The sequence below is a fragment of the Panthera leo genome, chromosome F2, assembly GCF_018350215.1.
Source record: "Panthera leo isolate Ple1 chromosome F2, P.leo_Ple1_pat1.1, whole genome shotgun sequence".
Lineage (NCBI taxonomy): Eukaryota > Metazoa > Chordata > Mammalia > Carnivora > Felidae > Panthera > Panthera leo.
The window spans coordinates 38,289,108-38,308,012 of record NC_056695.1 but is presented as its reverse complement, the minus strand read 5'-3'; positions in this window follow the sequence as shown (position 1 = coordinate 38,308,012).

Here is an 18,905-nt window from a genome sequence, read left to right as displayed (position 1 = left end):
TACAAAACTATTTTTTTAAATGAAATCTAATGCAGAAGTCCAGTATACGAAACAGATCAAAGCAGAGCCAATGAGACTGACAGGAACGAGCGGCATGAAGTCTGACCTACTCTTCCCTAAACTTGAGGCACTTCTGAGGATCCTCTAAGAGCTTAGTTTGACTATCACTGGATAATCTGAGGCAGAAATTTCCATCCGGCTGTATTTTGGAACCATCTAAAGAGTTTTGATTAGTTTTGTTTCTAATGCTGATGTTGTGGTCTCTTTCTCAAAGAGTCTGCCCTTGCAACCAGGCAGGAGTCTTTTTTTAAAAACTTCCCGGATGACTCTAATATGCAGCCAGGATTCAAAAAAAACTTTTCCAGATAGCTTTTTTTCTGATTCCTAGCACTCCACTTTTCATTGCTTTTGATTAAAGTGAGTCTTTCATCCCATTCTGGGGCCTTGTGTTTTCCTTCTCAACCTACAACTTCTCCAAAAGTCCTTGGATTTTTCCAAGTTCTTACCTCGTATTATATCTCTGTTCTCTTAGATTACGTAGCTGATGCAAAAACCAGTGTCAGTTTCCAGAACAAAACACTATTTGTTTCATAGGTCTTTATTATGTTATGGTTGTTCTTTAATACAAATGAACATGGAATAATAATTAAGTGATTGATACTTGGGACTTGGAGTCAGAATTAGATTATTTTATATCTCTTCCCTTTAATAACTCTGTAGCTTACTAACTCTTTGGACGAGTTAGGGGAGTTAGATAGTCTTACTACACAGAATCATCATAATGATTTAGTAGGGCAAGACCTCAAAGTACCTAGTACATAGAAAGTGCTCAAAATTGTTCACTGTTACGGTTATCAAATATGTAAATACATTTTTATTATTCAATTTTTCTCACTTCAGAGAAATTAAATAACTCTGACTTTTGAACCACATTACAAAGTGTGAATGATTTCATTCAGTCAGTCTACTCAACTAATATTTTGTAAGTACCTGTTATGTACTGTGAAAGGAAGAAATAGAAAGTTATCTGCCTTTAAATGTCCCAAGTGTTAGCAGTCAAAGAGTCTTATCAGTTGAAAATGAGAAATCCTAATGAACATTAGGATGGAGGAAACAGACATCAAGAGGGCTGAATATGGTCTAACATCATATTTGTTTGACCTGCCCGGTGTTGCCACATTTCATTTAATTAGCCCTCAAACAATTTAAAAATCGGATACTTTAATATAAATAAAATCCAACCCAGACTTCTAGCTTCTCTTGAAAAACTGAGCTCTCACAAACAGTGAAATTACAGAGCAGCGGTGGTGTGGCACCCTTTATTTGGGGCATGTTTTCTCCAGCTCCCCACGTCTTTCCATTTCCTGTTGGGTCCTCATCACAGAGACCAGGGATCAGTTGCTATTTACATGGCACTTGCACAGGGTTTTCTCATAACAGAGTTAAATATGAACTGCTTTCTGTATCCATGTCTCTACCACAGGTGGTAAAATAAAAACCAGGCCAAGAAGACCCCATGTATCAAGAAAAAATGAGAGAAAGCACAGTTACCTGTGGAAGTGAAAAATATTCTTTGATTCTAAACAGGCAAAAAAGTATGTGTATATAAAAAAAAATACAATTTATGGGTGCCTGGGTGGCTCAGTCAGTTAAGTATCCAACTCTTGATTTCAGCTCAGATCATGATCTCTCGGTTCATCAGTTCAAGCCTCACATCAGGTTCTGTGCTGACGGTGTGGAACCTGCTTGGGATTCTCTCTCTCCCTCTCTCTCTCTGCCCCTCTTCTGCTTGCTCTCTCTTTCAAAAATAAATAAATAAACTTGAAGCAAATACAATTTAAGTGGTGCCTGGCTGGCACAGTTGGTAGAGCACGCAACTCTTAATGTCAGGGTCGTGAGTTCAAGCCCCATGTTGAACATGGAGCCCACTTAAAAAAAAAATACAATTTAAGTTGCAATTATTAAACTCCCAGTCAGTATTCACTAATATATTTTCAGCTTTAATAAGGAACTAGGTTTGGCTTGTGTCCCATTGATCTCTTGTGCTACAAATATTTCTTGAAATACCATAGGTGCTAAATAAATATTTGCAAAATATAAATATGAAGACCACTACAAAGGCATATTCTTTTTATCAAGGCTTATTATTTACTTGTACCAAACAAGATAATATTTTATATACAAGTAAACAGATGAGTAGACAAGTACAAGTTGTATTAAGTACTATAAAGAAACCAAGTGCGCTATTACAGAGAATTATAGGGTGGTTGGGATGGGGGTGGGAATCTGTTCAGATTTGTCCAGGATGGTCTAGATCTGAGAAGGTAGTAAGCAGGCAAAAATCTGAATGAAACATAGAATAAGTGGGCCAGGCATTTCCAAGAGAAACAGTGTTTCCCAGGCTGTTTGCTTACCAGTGTGACCTTGAACAAGGGTTAGCCATCTCCTACCTGTGGCACATTGCCACCCCCAGTCCCTTGCTGCCCAGAGATTCTGTACGATGCATGATTTGAAGCAGATGTAGGTAGGTTCCTGGTCCGGATCTCCTGTGGAGGGAAAAATCCATGGCAAATGAAACGAGCCCATTAGCTCCGATAGAGTCAACTAAGGATGATACTTTGTTGTCATTACATGAGTAACCACCTTAGACAAAACCGGGGGAAAAAGAGTTTCTTTTCAGTGCCCTCCTGTCTTCCCTTCCACGTGCCCCTCCCACCTTTTGATACTCTTTCCCACAAGCCGCAGGCAAATCAAACATTTATGCTCTTCTCTCTTTATCCAGAGTTGTTCTCTTCGCTTATACTAAGCAGATCCGGACCTCACAATTATATACCTCTACCCCATCCTCCTACCCACGCCATCAAAGAAAAAATGAAAAGGAGGGAGAGAGAAACAGTTGCTCCTAAGCATCTCAGTCAGGTGTTGAAAACAATTGTTTATTAAACTTACTTGAGACAAAATGAATGACCATAGTTAATAAATGCGTCTTAAGCTTTTCTAAGATTTTCACATTTTGAGAACTATTGTTAACCTGAATATCTCCATTTGGTAGAATTTGAAGAATTTATTTAAATGAAGAGTTTCACCATGGGTAAGGAAAATGATACATTAGGGTGGCTTCTGACCCTTCTCCTCCTAAATGTTATTTTTACTATTCTAGAACAGAGGTAAGAATATTGACAGTGATGACTTTTGAAAGTTTGATAATCAATGAAAAAAAAATAACAAATCCTAATAACCTATGTTGGGTTAAGTATACTTTGGGTCAACTGAAAATATTATTTGCTGGATCTCAAGATTTGCTTCTTGGAGCACCTGAGTGGCTCCATTGGTTAAGCATTGACTTCGGCTCAGGTAATGATCTGAGTGGCTCATGAGTTAGAGCCCCGCGTAGGGCTCTGTGTTGACAGCTCAGAGCCTGAAGCCTGCTTCAGATTCTATGTCTCTCTCTGCCCATCCCCTACTCACGCACTCTGTCTCTCTCTCTCTCTCTCTCTCTCTCTCTCTTTCTCAAATATAAATAAACATTTTAAAAAATTATTTGAAAATTTTTGCTTCTTTACTTATCTCCTTTATAAAATGAATTTGGCTTCATTTTTCTAAATGCAGGATTTTCTCCTGACGTCTCTTCCATTTTTAAAATTGTTTCCCACCAGTGTACAAGGAATTGGTATCAGAGACACTTCATTGGGTTGCTACTGTCAAAGTACTTAGTATGTTAACAGAGAATAAACAGGAAATAAAAGGTGAAAGAGAAGTTAGATTTTAGAGGAACCTGAGAGTTTGGGAATCTAAGTAATGAGGCAGAATGCATCAGAAGATAATACACAATTTTCAACACAAGTAGCAAGAGTTCAAATAGGAAACAGAGACTGCTGTTGAAAATCAACTCCATTGTTTGTTGTGGTAATTACTCACTCCCCCCAGCCAATATGGTTAGGATAGTGCACTGGGTAATGTAATTTTCTTGGCAGGATTGTTATTGTCTCTGAAGGAATTCATGTAATATCCTTAATCTTGTTTTAAAAAATTAGATTTTAACTTAAATCAGCATTATCTATCACGGTGGGGGAAAAATCAGATTTTGTCATTGTGATGTTTATATCAAGGAAGTCTTAAGACGTGATTAAAGTACTTTATTTCTAGCATTTTGATTATAGTGAAATTAAGTAATCAGTGGTGCCTGTTTGGAGTAGCATGGTAAATAGAATTAAGAATGAAAAGCTCTGGGAAAGGAAAAACAAAAACACATCGAAGATTTCCAACACTTTACTCTCTTAAATTTTAAAGAAAAATTTATTTTGTAAACAGCTACAAATTATAATAATTTACCTTTTAAACAAAAGCTATAAATTATCAAGTAGAAAAAACAATGAAAAACTACATATTTTTTTTAATGTTTATTTATTTTTGAGATAGCACTAGCAGGGAAGGGGCAGAGAGAGAGAAAGAGACAGAGGATCTGATGCGGGGCTCAAACTCAGGAACTGTGAGATCATGACCTGAGCCGAAGTCAGACGCTCAAATGACTGAGCCACCCAGGCGCCCCTATATTATTTTTTAACAGTATTGAAGTTTCAGCTATAACCATTTGTCTGGTTACTACTGCTCTATTTACATATTTTCTCAGACAATTCCATTCTTTTATCCTTATATAGTGATTACTTTAATTTTTCAACATTTAAGTCATTCTTCAAATATTACATGAAACTATTTTACCATATAGTAATTATTTAACATTTATTTATTTTTAAAAACAACATTCATGATTTTTTATCAGCTTTATTGAGGTATAATCGACAGACAAAATCGTACATATTTAAAATTGCATGATGTAATGATTTGATATATGTATATATTGTGAAATGATTATCAGGTTAATTAACACATCCATCACTTCACTTATCTTTTGTGTGTGGGTGGGTGTGTGTATACGTGTGTGCGTTGAGAACACTTAAAATGCACTCTGCAGATTTCAAGTATTCGATACAGTATTACTAACTGGAGTCACCATGCTATATGTTTTATCTTTTTTTTTTTAATTTATTTCGAGAGAGACAGAGAACATGAGAGCAGGGGAGGGGTAGAGAGAGCGAGGGAAAGAGAGAGAACCTCAAGCAGACTCTGCAGTCAGTGCACAGCCTGATGTGGCGCTCTAACACACTAGCCGTGAGACGACCTAAGCTGAAACCAAGAGTCGGACACTGACCGAGCCACCCAGGCACCCCGATCTTATTTTCTCAATTCAAGCTACTTTCTAATTTCTCCTTTGAGATTTTTGATTCATGAGTCTCTTAGAATGTGACTTTTAAAAAACTTTATATTTTCATTTGATTTTAGACTCACTTAGAAGTTGCAGAAATAATAGAGTTCCCGTGTACCCTTCAGCCACTTCACGGTATTTTATCAAAAGCAAGAAAGTGCCATTGATACAATACCATTGACCATAGATCTAATGTGTATTTCACCAGTTTTACAAGTACTCTTTTTGTGTGTTTGTGGCATAGTTCTATGAAATTTACTCCATGTATGGGTTCATGTGACCACCACCACAATCAGGGCACAGAACTGTCAAAAAACTCCCTTGTACTGCTCCTTCCTAGGCACACACCCACCCTTACCCTAGCTCCTTCCAAACTTCTCCTCCTGGAACATGTTGTATTTCTTTTTCTACACAGCCGTTTCGGCCCTTTTATTTGTTTATATTTTAAATGTTTATTTTTGAGGGGGGGAGGGGTGGAGAAAGGGGAACCGAAGATCTGAAGCAGGCTCCGTGCTGACATCAGAGAGCCCTCTGTGGGGCTGGAACTCACAAAGCAAGAGATCGTGACCTGAGCCGAAGTCTGACACTCAACCGACTGAGCCACCCAGGTGCCCCTGCTTTGGACCTTTTAAATGCTCTTTAATAGGTTTTTTTTTTTTTTTTAGACTATACATTTTTTAAGTAATCTCTACACCCAACGTGGGGCTCAAACCTACAACACTGAGATCAAGAGTCGCTTACTCTGCTGACTTAGCCATCCAGGCACCCCTCTTTAATGCAGTTTTAATATTTTGTTAGTAAGGGTTTAGGCTCTTAGGTACTGCTTTGTGAGATTAATTTTTGTATATTTTTTGCTTCACTGGTAATGTGAAAGTAAGTTTTTCTATTGTTTCCTATCTTGTTATTGCCAGATCACACAAAATTACTGGTCTTTCTAGTTCCTTTCTCTCTTTTGTGGCTTCTCTCTCTTCAACTAGTTTATTAGTATTATTATTCTTTTCCCATCTCTTTGTCAGAGGGAAAAGCATGTCTTCCTTTATTCATGAAGAGCAATTTTCTGATTTCTTCGGATGCCTTCCACCTCCTAATAGCATTCCTGCAAAGTGTCTCCCACCATTAATTAGCAGGCTCATCACAGTAAATTCCCAGACTGATTTCTGCCTGACACAAATTCTCTCATTTTGAAAAACTTTTTTTTTTTAATTTTTTTTTTAACATTTATTTATTTTTGAGACAGAGAGAGACAGAGCATGAACGGGGGAGGGGCAGAGAGAGAGGGAGACACAGAACCAGAAGCAGGCTCCAGGCTCTGGGCCGTCAGCCCAGAGCCCAACACGGGGCTCGAACTCACGGACCGTGAGATCGTGACCTGAGCCGAAGTCGGACGCTTAACCGACTGAGCCACCCAGGCGCCCCTTGAAAAACTTTTGAAGAAAACTTTTTAAGAAAATAGTTTTGTCTGGAAAACTATACGTAAATTTACAGTTAGTGGAGCAGAGATTTTAACAATTAAAAGAAAAACATGAAACATCACTAATACTAAAAAGTTACTATAAGGCAGCAATGGATGGAACAGCAACTATTATACTTATGCATGAAATTCTTATAACTGAATGATGATCCTACTTTTAAAACTTAAAATTCAGCACTGAAGTTCTGCATGGCTTAAAGATAGTAAGAGGTTGTAATCCACACTTCTAAAATTAAATAGATAGATAGATAGATAGATAGATAGATAGATAGAATTAACCCTAGGGGGGAAAAAGTTAATTGTATTAAACATAATGCATTTTAATTATAAGAGCTATTTTCAAAAGTTGTGTTTTTAGTGATGATAAGAATCTTTATCATGTTAATGTTCCATAGGGAGAGACCGAAATAAATGATTCAAATAACAGGTAAAAAAACCTTTGGGAGAAGAGGACAAAGAAAGGGAAGGCAGCTAAGATAAATGACCAGATGCAAATAATCTCAGGGTTAGCAGTAAATGGAGAAAGAGTGGTACAAAATTGAGGTAGATGGTCAAGTGAAACACTTAATTTTCAGATTCAAGAGCAGATCATCCTAATAAAATTGAAAAAGATAGACTTTGGCAGACAATGGCTAAAAATAATTAGGCTAAAGGATTGTAATAGATACTTCCATCTGTATATGGCTTCATATTTCCCAACATGTCCAATCTCTCTATAAGGAAGGCAGTTATGTTTAAAAGCAAAGAGTGTGGGATTAGATGACTTGGGTTGAGATTCCAGTTCTAATGCTTAAGGCTAGTAATAGGGTAAGTGAGCAACCTGATCTCTTAGGGTCTCAGCATCTGCCTCGGTAAAAGTACTTGCCTCAGTAAAATGTATAAAATGGCAGTACCTGCTTCAAGGGTTGCTTTGAGGATAAATTGGGATCATTCACATAAAGCAGTAAGCCCTCATTTAACAATATTAGCTACTGTGATTAACAAAGATAACCCACCTTATTGTTAAGAAATGTCACTTGAGGTAGAAATAAAGTATGCCAAACCCTGGCTTCCCCAGTGGGCTCAGTTTTGTATCGCTGCCATTCCTGATCAGGACAAGAAAAAAATCAAAATCCCCATTTCCACCAGGGCATGGATAGGATATCATCTGGTCTCTGAATTGAACTCTGAGCTTATAAACCTATGTCCTCCAAGCTGTAGCCTTTCCCTATATTTGTCCATCCCTATGAATGGGTGATGCCCCCACTTGCCCCCAGCTCCTGTTTTCTGCTGCTCAGAAATCATGGCAGCCTCTCCTTAAATATAAGCCTATTTCATTGATATCCAGCAGCCTGTGGAGAGCCTATGCTAGCCCCTTTCCACAGAGGTTAGATCTGTGCCTCCGATTATTGGCTTCTAACTCTTCATCAACTGGATGACTGCTTTCCTAATGTCGATTTTCAGTTCCTCCTCGATTCCCTTGCTGCTATACCTCAACAGCTAAATCAGAAGCCCTTGAGTACTGATTTGTTCTGGAACAAACTTCAGTTTTCCCTGACTATTTGGACAGTGCTAACTTGCTCCTACAGCCTGCCCTATGCTCCCATCAATTCTATTTATTCTTGCTTCTGACACCTCACCTTTCCCTTTCAAACTAATTAGTATTTCCCAGGATACCTCAAAGCCAAGCTAGTCTGAGTTGTGGTATAGAAACCCGGATGGGTGCCTGGCTGGCCCCGCTGGAAGACCATGAAGCTCTTGATCCCGAGATTGTGAGTTCGAGCCCCATGTTGGGTGTAGAGATTACTAAAACTAAATAAATATAAAAGAAAAAAAAAAGCATGGACATATAAGATAAGAAATGTGGGGTTGATATCATATGGCTCAACAGTTTTAACTATCCTACTTATTTGCTGCATGTATTTACTGTGAAATTAGAGTCTGTACACAAAGCATATTTTAAACTATAAATCGTAACACTATGATAGTGGACAGAGTTCCTCTTTTGTTGTCAGCTCTCCCTTCCTTTTCCTCTCCGGCCCTGTCTGTTTCCTTGACATGGCTAGGTACTTCATTGTATGTCTCCTCTCTCACTTTTTTTATTCCCTTATCTTCCTTCTTGTTTTTTTTTCTTCCAATTTTTTATGTATTTATTTTGACAGAGAGAGCAAGTGGGGAGGGGCAGAGAGAGAGGGAGAGAGAGAATCCCAAGCAGACTCCACACTGCCAGCCTGGGGCCCAAGGTGGAGCTTGATCCCACAAGCCGTGAGATCATGACCTAAGCCGAACCACCCAGACACCCCTGCTCTTTCTTTCTTATCTTCTGCTCCTTCCGCCCTCCCATTTCTCTTATACTTTTTCATCCAATCGGCTCCTGTTTCTCTCTGGGAGGTCAGTGCCTCTCTGACACTGGGTTTCACACTAGCTCCCATCTTCTACCTGATGATGAACTTCTGTGCCCTCCCAAAAGTACTTGCTCATGATGGGATGGGACAAGTCAAGGCTTGGGAATTCATACAATGGAAATATTCATACAATTCATACAATGGAAATAAATGCTAATCTAAAAAGAGTGAAACTGATCTTTATGTGTTGATATAGAAAGATCTCCAAAATAAATGAGTAGGTAAAAACATGACACAGAAAAATGCATGTAGAATTATTCAAGTTATGTAAATAAAAAAGATAGACAAGTTCTTATGTGTTACATTTGGTGTGGGGAAGGCTGGAGTAAACAAATTGACACCTTTTTAAGAGACTTTTGAAAGAGTCCAGGTATTTTGACCCAGAAATTCCACTTTTAAAGTAGACATTTTATACTGAAGAAACAAATTTTGTATAATTATTGCAAATTAATTATTGCAACATTTTTAGCAGCAAAATATTGGAAGTAATACTGGTGTCTAATATTAAGAAATTATGTAAATAAATCATGGAATATCCACAAAAAGATATAAAGTACAGTTATTAAAGATATATTTTTAAAATCTATTAATGACATGGGAAATATAATAACACATTTTTAAACAGAAAAGAAATTTACAAAACAAAGTTTACACAAGGATTTTAATTTTGCTTATGGGTAAGATACATTTTCATAGACAAATAATGAAGCAAATGCAGGTAAATTTTTGAGTGGATATCACTGGGTAATGAGATTAACGGGGTTTCTATCGTCTTCTCTGTCCTCTGTCCATTTTCCAAGTGTAAAACTATGAAAATACATTCTTCTATAATAATAGAGAAAGTAGAAAATGTTATTAAAATAATACATTTTGGGGGGCACCTGGGTGGCTCAGTCAGTTAAGCATCTGACTTTTTAGCTCAGGTAATGATCTCACCGCTTGTGAGTTCAAGCCCCACGTCGGGCTCTGTGATGACAGCTCAGAGCCTGGAGCCTGCTTCAGATTCTGTCTCCCTCACTCTCTGCCCCTCCCCTGCTCGCTCGCGCGCTCTCTCTCTCTCTCTCTCAAAAATAAACAAACATTAAAATTAAAAAAAAAATAGTAATACATTTTTTGAAAAATTTGTGGGTTACAGTTGAGCTCAGTTTTTCAGAACAGGAAGTTTCCCCCTTCCTTTTTTACCTCATGGCTCACTTCTATCTTTATATAACTCCATCTGTGTATCTATCTATCTATCTATCTATCTATCTATCTATGTATTTATCTGCCTATCTATCCATCATCTGTCTTTACTTTCCTCAGTGGAACTTTTTTTTTTTAATTTTTTTTAATGTTTATTTATTTTTGACAGAGAGAGAGAGACAGAGCGTGAGCCGGGGAGGGGCAGAGAGAGAGGGAGACACAGAATCCAAAGCAGGCTCCAGGCTCTGATCTGTCAGCACAGAGCCCGATGTGGGGCTCGAACTCACAGACCGCGAGATCATGACCTGCGCTGAAGTCGGACGCTCAACCGACTGAGCCACCCAGGCGCCCCCATCAGTGGAACTTTCTAAACATGTTTGTTCTGTTTTCTCTTGTTTAGTTAATAGTCCTTATGATTATAAACGACTGCTGCCGGTCTTGTTGAGTAGACTTGGTGTGTTCTAGACTTGGCATGTTGGCACATATCATTTTTCCAATAATAAGAGTATCATTATTATCGCTCCTTACCTCTCCAAGTGTAAACTGCTTCATACAGTATTTTGTTTAAATGTAGGGCCACTTTTACATGCTTTTGAGTAATGATGAATTAGAAGGCACATTTAGCTTAGAATTTCAAATTGTGAAAGACAACCACGCAACTACCTGCACTAAGAAATTCTTTTCCCAATAAGTAGTTCATATTTACTGAAATTAAACAGAGAAGTTAAATTCAGTCCTGGAAGATAAATTATTCCTCTTGTCCAGATTGGTGTTAGTGAAAAACATTTGGAAGAGAAATCTGCTTCTCAAAGAAGCCATTCTATTTTCCCAAGAGAGAGAAGATTTGTAATCAAAATATTGGTATCTGTAACAATAATTTTACTGCAATCTGTGCTCATAAATCATCTTTCATTCCTAAATACTCCTTTATTCCATTACTTGTTAATACATCTTGTCTTTCGGTTCACTGTTCTTTTACCTTATTAGTACTAGTATTTTTAGCTGAGACTAAGTACATTATTTTCTAAAGTGTGATTGCTTAAGAATTAGATGCTCCCAGGGCACCTGGGTGGCTCGGTCGGTTAAGCATCTGACTTCAGCTCAGGTCATGATCTCACGGTTCGTGAGTTTGAGCCCTGCATTGGGCTCTCCACTCTCAGCACAGAGCCCACTTCAGATCCTCTCTCTCCCTCTCTCTCTTCCCCTTCCCAATCTCTCTCTCTCTCTCTCTCTCTCTCTCTCTCCCTCTCTGTCACACATAAATAAATATTTAAAAATAAAAAATAGTTAGATGCTCCCTTACCTGTGTTTTCATGGTGTTTTCTTCATATAACCATTAGTGCAGAAATGGTTTGATTTTCTAAGTTTTGTCACACTGGACTGCAAAGTCCAAAATTAGAAGCCACACTTTATTCATTTTTATGTCCCCACTCTTAGGATAGTGCTTGTACAAAGGAAGCAATCAATAAATGATTTTTATATTGAAGAAAAGGGCAGATGATAAGAATAGCCATTTGGAGAAAACAAATCAAGCAGTTGAATCTGAAACTCTAATATTATTGTAATGAAAGAATTTCAAATATTGAAAAATTTTATGTTATCTCACTGACTAATCCTGGGAAGCATTTTGTATTGATTCATGTTTTTAATCCTCTGGTTCATTTGAAATAGGAGAAATCTTGGGGCACCTAGATGGCTTAGTCAGTTAAGCATCTGACTTCAGCTCAGGTCATGATCTCACGGTTCATGAGTTCAAGCCCCACATCAGGCTCTGAGCTGACAGCTCAGAACCTGGAGCCTGCTTTGGTTTTTGTGTCTTCCTCTCTCTCTGCCCCTCCCCTGCTTGCACTCTGCCTCTCTCTCAAAAATGAATAAACATTTAAAAAAAGAAATAGGAGAAAACTTAAAGGTAGAAACATTTGTTTAGAGCTTATGTTTTATTTTAATCAATTTTGCCTAAATGGAAATTCATATTATTATCTTCAAGAGGTATTTTCAACTTTTAGAAACAGAAAGCAGGTCACATATAAATGTAGATCTTTTTTGTATCAGCCCCACTAAAAGCTACCTTTTTATCTCTGATTATTACTCTGAGTATTTCTACCAAGGGATTATAGATTTCCTACACCATAAGGAGTATCACCTTTATTTGTATATATTTTACTTTCTTCTAGTAATTTTTTTACTTTGTGTTCATTAACACAAAGTAGTTAAGAATTTAGTTAAGAAGTGAGATTTTTGTCTGCATGGCGTGATCCGTGACCAGACATAATTTAAGAGTCAACTTAGGACCATTAAGAGGATTTGCCATTGTGTTACAGTGTGAAGAAATCCTTCTGTGGAAGGTAGAACGGTGGCCCACCACATCCTAAGCCCTGGGAATATGTTACCTTACATGAAACATGGGACTTTGCAGAGGTGATTAAGTTAAGAATATTGACATGGAAAGAATTTCCATATGAATAATCACAAAGGCCCTTCTATGTGAAAGAAGGCAGGACAGGCGGAGTCAGAGACTTGAAGGGGCTGCACTGCTGGCTCTGCAGATGGAGGAAGGGGACACACAAGGGGAGGTGTGCAGGTAGTCTCTGGGAGCTAGAAAAGGTGAGAAAACAGACTCTTTTCTGGAGCCTCCACTGAGGAATGCAGCATTGCTGACAGCTCAGGTTTAGCCCAGTGAGAACCATTTTGGACTTTTGAGCTCCAGAAATGTAAGATAGTAGTTTTGCATTTTTTTTAATTTGTAAGGAAAATATTACTCGCCATCCATAAAAATGGAGCTTTTGCACTCGCAACTAATGATCAAAATCCTACACTGCCCTATGTGCATGTGGTAATTTGTTACAGCAGCAAAGCAAACTGATACACTCCCCTTGTATTATTCTACATACATGATATTATTGGTAAATGAAAAGCCCCTCCCGTCATGCAGGCCAGAGACAGCTGCATGTGATCAGTCTCACTAGTCTGACCAGTGTTCACGAGTGTGGTCAGGGTGATTGGTGACCAGTGAGAATACATAACACATAAGGCCGGTGGCAAATTGACTCAGGCAGACAAAACAAGATGCCTTCGAAAGACTCAGTGACCTGAGGCATATCCTTAACAGTCAGATGACCAAGACAGTAGTCTTGAGAGTAAATGCCCAGTAAGACATGAGAAGGACAAGGCAGGAAATTGTACTCTGTTAACTCATGTACCATATATTCTAGGTTTAGCACAAAATGAGAAAGAATGTAGATAGAACTTCTATGAGCAAAAGAAGACAGTTTGCTATTTCATGGGCTATAAATTACAGAGCATATAAAGAAAGATCATATCCAGAAACAGAATATATTGAAAAATTAGACAGCCATTAAAAATATTTTCACAGGCAAAATAGAAAGACAATAAACCAAGAAAAAACATTTGCCTTATTTTTTTATATGTATTGAACTTTCAAAAGCTGACTGTGAATCAAGGGGATAGGTATTTTATTCAGGCTATTGCAACAGAGAGAATATCCAAAGACAGTGTTTCCTGGAAAATGGGAAACGAGATATTTTATATAGCAAAGAAACAAATTGGCAGAGTCCCAATTACAAGTTTGGTAAGCAATCAGGCAATCTTTCAGAAAAAGTGCGCGCATGCGTGTGTGGGGTGGGGGAAGAGAGGGGGAGAGAGAGAGAGGGAGAGAGAGAGAGAGAGAGGAGTGGGGAGAGAGAGAGGGAGAGAGAGAGATAGGGAGAGAGAGAGATAGGGAGAGAGAGAAAGAGGGAAAGAAAGAGAGATAGGGAGAGAGAGAAAGAAAAGAGTGGGGGCGCAGGAAGAGAGATTTGGCCTGTTATAGTTCATTACATCCTGTTCTTGGAGTTGTTAACTCAAGGAATTTAGAGGGATGGATTAGTCTCTCAGTACCAGGGAGCACCAGGGTCCGTGTACCTTCAGAGAAGAAAATTTTACATTTCTCCACACAGGCAAAAGACAAGTATATTTGCCTATCTGAAGATAAAGAAATTCTTTATAACTCTTTCTATGTATTTCTTGATTAGGGAAAACACCCCCTGCTGTAATAAATAAACTCTGAAATCTCAGTGGCTTAACACAGTAAAGCACATTTCTCACAAAACTCTCCAAATCCAGCGTTCTTGGTGGGTAGCTCTCCTGTACATAGTGATTAGTGTCTCAAGATCCTTCTTTCTTGTACCATTTTCAACAATGTGACTCCCACGGTCTCCTTGGGGGTCATTCCCTGCCATCTCTCTTAGAGGAAAAAAGAGGGTTGCAGGATCATGAAAGGAATGTTTTTATGGGCCAGGCTAAAAGTACCTCTGTAATCTTCCATTGGCCAGAATTCGGACATATAACTATTGTTAAGTGTAAGGATGGCTGGGAAATGTGGTTTAGCTGGGTTTTTAGAAGGAAAAGGGAATGGATTTTGTCAATCAATAAAATTTTAAATTAAAGTTATAAATAAAAATTTTAAGTGATAATAAAAAAGGTGAACTTCCCAGTGGAAAAGTGGTCAATACCAAGGACTACTAAAAATATTCAAGAATATTAAGAATCATTAAGGATAAAGTTAACTAAGTCACAAAAAATCTACTTTTCATATTAAGCTGTCAATATTAAAAATAATGGTCCATGTTATTTTCCTAAGCTACTGAGAAATGGAGAGTCTCCGTCACTACAAGTGAGGGTATAAAATGGTTCCAAGTTCCAGAGGGCAATTGACAATATATGCCCCCAAATTTTTACATGTGCATAGTCTCTGATCTGGCCTTCCATTCAAAAAAAATTTATCCTAAATAAATCTCAGAAAAGTGTTCAAAGATTGACCGAAGTCATCCTTGACTTCTGTTTTTCATACACTACATGAAATCCGTCAGGAAATCGTGTTAGATTTACTTTCACGGTATATCCAAAATCTGACTCCTTTTTTCCACCTTTAGTCCTTCTATTTTCTTACCTACAGTCCAATTTTAACACAAGCAGCCATTGTGATTCTTTTAAAACCTGTGTCGTTCCTCTACCCTAAAAGCCTCCAAGAGCTCCAAACTTTTCTCATCTCAGAGGAAAAGCCAAACCGGCTGCATATGATCTGCCACACCCAGGTCAATGGCAAACTTCTCTGATCTCATCTTTTACTCCCCCACCCCACCCCCACTCCCCAGCTCACTTTGCTCAGGCCACACAGGCTTCCTTGCCATTCCTGCACGTGTCAAGTGTGTTCCCTCCTCGGGACCTTGCCGTTCACTGTCCCTATCTCTGCTCAGATATCAGGGAAGCCTACCAAATTCCTCCATGCAAGAAAGCAATGTGCCCCCTCTACCCTCTCTCTCCTATTTCCCCTTACACCGCTTGATTTCTCCCCATCACATTTATCACCACCTGATATATTACATATCCTTGTTCACCTGAGTGTTACCGGTCTTCAGTTGTAATGAGGTCAGGGGTTTTGTAACTCCTAGAAGAGTGCCTGGCACATGGAAGGCATTCAGTAAGTGTTTGTTGAATGAGTGAATAAAATATTGCAAAATTTCTGAAACATTAAAAAATAGGGGACTGGTTAAATAAACTGGATGGTTCACTTGAGGGTCAGACAGACCCTCTGCCTGACCTTCTGCTAAGACAGAATCGAAAGCCTAGACGTGCAGAAAATAAAACTAGAATGTGTTTTGTATCTCCTAGGAGGAAATTCTGGGAATACCAATTTCTAAAGAGGTAACAGTTACTTTTCTTACCCAACTGGTTTCTGAAACCATAGGAAAAGGAAGTTTCTCATCATAAAACGTGTTTTTGCGTTTATCAACTGCTCCGCTGGTCTCAGATAGGTTTCTCTGTGAAAATGGGTGTTTCCAAGGGCAAAGAGGATTTTTATTTTTATTTTTATTTTTTTTATTTTTTATTTTTAACATTTTTTATTTATTTTTGGGACAGAGAGAGACAGAGCATGAACGGGGGAGGGGCAGAGAGAGAGGGAGACACAGAATCGGAAACAGGCTCCAGGCTCCGAGCCATCAGCCCAGAGCCCGACGCGGGGCTCGAACTCACGGACCGCGAGATCGTGACCTGGCTGAAGTCGGACGCTTAACCGACTGCGCCACCCAGGCGCCCCAAAGAGGATTTTTAAAAAGCAATCTTATTCTTTGCAGATTGTATTAGCGTGCTGGAGTATCCATAGGAAAATGCCTGCAGACTGCTTGGTTTAAAGAGCAGAAATTTATTTCCTCACAGTTCTGAAAGATGGGAAGTCCAAGATCAAGGTCCAACAGGGCCGCGTTTCTGATGAGGACACTCTTTCTGGCTTGCAGATGGCTGTCTTCTCACTATGTCCTCAGTTGGTCTTTCCTCAGTGCAGATTCATCGAAAGAGAGAGGCTGAGACAGAGCAAGCACGTGTGCGTGAGCACAACCTCGGGTATCAGACCATCAAACCTATTGGATTAGGGCCTCACTGTTATGACCTCATTTAACCTTAATTACCTCTTAAATGCTGTATCTCGTCTTTGTAGTCACAGCATTTAGTACTAGATACTTGTATTTATTTGTCAACAATGTTTTAGCCAAGGAAAGCTTGAATTTGGGGCAGCAGTCATATATATTTCTCTATCTCTGTATCTCTGTATCTATCTATCCATCTATCGATCATCTATCCATCTATCCAACTTACTAAACAAATGTAACTCAGTGAGGTACAAATAAGAAATGGTTATAGTCTCCTCCAAATACTGCCCTTAAAACAGCCATTTTAAAGCCCCCCCCCCCCGCACCCCCACCTGTCACAGATATCTTGTCACATCTGTAGGTTCTATAACTTCTTGGTCAATTTCAGTGATTAAAAATCCATTCAGTCTATAACTCCAATTTCATATCCAAATAAAAGATTTCTTTCTTCTGTCATCTGCTAGCATGGCGGTTTGGAGGACTGGAAATGGGGAGAGGGTATGGCCTTCTCTTTACCTCTTTCCCATTTTCTACCTTGGAGGGAAGAGTGTAGTTTACTTCTGGGCTGTAGGTCCTTCCTTCCTTTTCTGGTTCCTAGCTTCTCCAGTGGACACGGGGAGGAGCCAGAGGGATTAAAGGGGCCATCATCGTCATCTTCCTCAGGCTGTTTGGCACTCACTGTTGAACCAACACCACCCTGCCATTGACAATGGTCTCTCCATAGCAGGTATTCAGATACTGGATTTCCAGAGGAGGCACAAATAGGAGTTCTTTAGGGGCCTTCCCAGTCCACAGTGTCTCGTTTAAATTTTTCCAACTCTCCTCAGCTCTTGCACTCAGTGGCATACTCCTGAACTTTTGTTTTTGTTGCCGGGGGACTTTTTTGCCTAGTAGTTAGTTTTGTGTGTGTGTGTTGGTGCGAACATGATGGCACAAGCCCAGCTTTGTGGTACTCACTTGGCCTACCAGAAGCTCACATTCTCATCAAAGCAGAAGTGATAGCTGGGCTACACCACAAGCCTTCCTGTTTCTCTTACTGACATTCACCAATTCCTTTTTTCCTGTTCACGTAGACTTTAGGAAGATGGACTGGCCTGTGTCCTAATTTGAGGTACGAGTAGAAAACGGAGTGCAGGCACCCCCAGACTTTGCAAGTAATTCTCTTACAGCCCTTCTCACTTGGCCTTTTGGAAACGGGTAGGGAAAAGCCACAGTAGAACTTTGTTAAGCCAACAATTTATGACTCCAGTGATTCTCATTTTTTCTCCTCTTTCTCTGGCTTATATGATTTGGGGTAATTGTGGTTATTGAGGGCCCAGTGCTGCTGATTTAGTATGTGCAAATACTTACTGCTTCTTTATCTTCAGCTTTGGACCCTGGCTGGCAGTTTTGGGTCAACAGGGAAAGTTCTACACAAGTTCAGGTCACATATCCTCTCTTGAACTTCATTTCACTCTTCTCTTTTGGAGGGTGCTTATAGAGCTTGTGTCTTATTTTACGCATATTAGCATACTATGAGATGCAGGACAGCTATCCTCCATTTTGCTGATGAAACTGAGATAGTGACAGGCAATCCAGGACAAATTAACTGAAAACTCTTCTGTGACCACAGTCAAGCCTGCACCCCTCCTCGACTGTTTCTGCAAAACGTAGCACCTTTTTCAACTCCGGAACATGGCATTGTTCTTTCGGGCTTACAAGTTTGTCTGCTGGAGAAGCGAACAAAAGCCCTTGGAGCTAAAGGCAAACCTCTTTACCCTAGACACGGTGGAGTACCCATCCTTCAAGTTTCCCTCACCAAACACCCAGGTTCCTGCCTTCCCAAGCCCCACAGTGATGAAGGGGCACTGATATTTCATTCTGCATGTGAAATATAAATCCCTGTTTCCTTGGACCTGACAGTGTTCCTCAATGTTTCTTTAATAGGAATTTCCAAAGGACACGGGAACCTTTATGCTTGAATACAACCCCTTCAGGCCTGCTGAGATGCTCCAGAGTTCTTGCATTGAGCATGCAGGCTACACACTGAGATGCTACCCTGTGTAACTATAAGTTAAGTATAAATGAATTAGTGAGTTAAAAATATAAACAGGGGTGCCGGGCTGGCTTAGTTGGTAGAACATGCAACTCTTGATTTCAGGGTCATGAGTTCAAGTCCCACACTGGGCATGATGCCGACT